The following is a 2587-nucleotide window of genomic DNA, read 5'->3' as shown; positions in this document are numbered from 1 at the left end:
TGATGTGTGTTTGTCCTCCTTCAAGCTGATTGGTCGGCTGGGGTAATGTAAGAAAACGTGTTCTTTATTTGAAGGAGAAGACAAACTACTTCTTACTTTTAGCTATTTATTCATATGTCAAAATTCTAGACTTGTACAAGGACCACTTTTGGCGAAGAAAATCACAGTCAGCAAGCTGTTAATCTGTAACCAACCTTCCAAAAATGGATACATTCAAAATGTCAAACAAAGCATTTTACAGTAAACAAAATGATTGTGATTGGCTATTTGGTTGGGGAGGAGCCGGGGTTTAGACTTGGCTCTCCTCTCGTTGGTGTTTTAGGCTGGTCCTGGTCCTGGTCCTGGTCCTGGTCCTGGTCCTGGTCCTGGTCCTGGTCCCAGCCCCTGACACTCGATCCGTTCCAGGTAGAGATATCGCCGGTCCGTTCCCTCTGGGGAACGAGTTGACCTGCTGAAGAAAACATATACCTACTCTGATTTGTCCTTTCCTAGCCTAATATTTTCCATTACATCATTCTTAAGTTATGTGTGTGTTGCAGCATCTATCTTGATGACCTGACCCTTACCTCTTCATGTATTAATCCAAGTACCATGGAACTAATGCTTGATTCATCTCTCATTTATCAACAGGCCATCACATTAGTAAATTTCAGATGATTAAAAAACATATTAATTCAATTGATTTGCATATGGAATATCAAATACAATTAGTAAATGTAATCACCCTAAATAAAGAACTGAATAGCTTTATTTACTCGTCTGCTATTGAGCATTATAATGCAACTGTTTTTATAAAAATAATTTCTAACAGTAAGAAGCTCACCTGTTCCACTGAGGAAAACAGGAGACGCAGCTCCTCACACAGGAGACGCAGCTCCTCACACAGGAGACGCAGCTCCTCACACAGGAGACACAGCTCCTCACACAGGGGGCGCAGCTCCTCATACAGGAGACGCAGCTCCTCACACAGGAGACACAGCTCCTCACACAGGGGGCGCAGCTCCTCATACAGGAGACGCAGCTCCTCACACAGGGGGCGCAGCTCCTCATACAGGAGACGCAGCTCCTCATACAGGAGACGCAGCTCCTCACACAGGAGACACAGCTCCTCACACAGGGGGCGCAGCTCCTCATACAGGAGACGCAGCTCCTCACACAGGGGGCGCAGCTCCTCATACAGGACACACAACCAGTTTGGGAAGAATATTTTGAGATGCAAAGTTGTAAGAAGCAATACTGATAATGAATCAAATCAGAACGACAGGTTCCGGTAATTTTCAGTCTGGCTAGGAATGCAGCTGTAGGCAGATAGCCGAACGAATTTGGGAATAATATTTTATGAGTGAAGTCTGTTATGCAGCATAATTGAATAGTGAAACTTGGCCTCTATCAATCTAGAGTTGTGTAACTTTGGTTTATAGTCGCATTTGTAACCAAATCATTTGCCAAATATTTTTGTTTTAGCTAACAAATTTGGAAATAATATTTTCAGAAATCAACGCTAAGTTGTAAGAAAGCAAAACTTAAATATTGGCTGTGCAAATATTTTGTCTTGGCCTATTGGTGAAATTTGTGTTTGAAGTAAAGGCGTCTTATATCAATAGAGACTTTGTACGATAGTACATTTACATTTACATTTTACATTCATGGCATTTAGCAGATGCCTTTATCCAAAGCGACTTACAACAAATACATTTGTTTAAGTAAGTGAATCATCTATCCATCAGTCATCATAAGACAAAGTAATCTATGCTGAGACCAGGGACCATTGGCAGTCACAATTTAAACATCATTTTTCTTTATTTACAGGAGAGAAACTTGTACAGGGGGGTAGTGGGGATGAAGAGGTCTTTAGGGTTAGGGTTAGTACAGGGGGGAAGTGGGGGTGAAGAGGTCTCTAGGGTTAGGGTTAGTACAGGGGGGTAGTGGGAATGAAGAGGTCTCTAGGGTTAGTACAGGGGGGTAGTGGGGGTGAAGAGGTCTTTAGGGTTAGGGTTAGTACAGGGGGGTAGTGGGGATGAAGAGGTCTTTAGGAGAGACAGTTAAGATGTAGCCTGAAGAGATGGGTCTTCAATCTACGGTGGAAGATTGGTAGTGACTCTGCAGTCCTGACAGCAGTGGGAAGCTCCTCCGAGTAGTGCGGCTGCTGCATCCACATAGAGGCGGCGGTGCCCGGCGGCCAGCCGAGGTGGAAGAGCGGAGTGATCGGGCCGGGGTTAGGGTTAGGGTTAGTACAGGGGGGGGGTTTGGGAGCTGACCATTGCTTGCAAGTAGGGAGGGGCTGTTCCCTTTGCCGCCCGGTAGGCGAGCACCAGGGTCTTGAATCTGATGCGAGCTGCTACCGGGAGCCAGTGGAGGGTGCGGAGGAGAGGAGTGACATGGGAGAATTTGGGGAGGTTGAAATCCAGATGGGCGGCAGCATTCTGGATGAGCTGCAGAGGCCTGATAGTGGAAGCGGGGAGACCGGCCAAGAGTGCGTTGCAGATTGACAGCAATTGGCTTCAAACAGATAGCTTTGAACAGAAACTAGGTCCCAGAGCTTAAGGCAGGATAGCCACAGTGAAATACAGCAAAACTACCAGCAACC

The 2587-nt window shown here is 45.8% G+C and overlaps 1 protein-coding gene across 1 annotated transcript in view; it reads left to right on the top strand.

Annotated features, from left to right (window-relative positions):
* Window positions 1–374: 374 nt before the first annotated feature.
* The window catches only part of rbm42 (RNA binding motif protein 42), a 7881-nt gene continuing 5668 nt past the window's right edge, over window positions 375–2587 (top strand). Inside the window, exon 1 of the mRNA XM_083678238.1 lies at window positions 375–405. The gene's annotated coding sequence lies outside the window, so the exon portion shown is untranslated. The remainder of the gene's footprint in view (window positions 406–2587) is intronic.

Source organism: Argentina silus (assembly GCF_951799395.1).
Source record: "Argentina silus genome assembly, chromosome: 10".
Taxonomy (NCBI): Eukaryota; Metazoa; Chordata; class Actinopteri; order Argentiniformes; family Argentinidae; genus Argentina; species Argentina silus.
The sequence above is the reverse complement of the archived record's forward strand: the minus strand, read 5'-3'. Positions and strand labels throughout refer to the sequence as shown.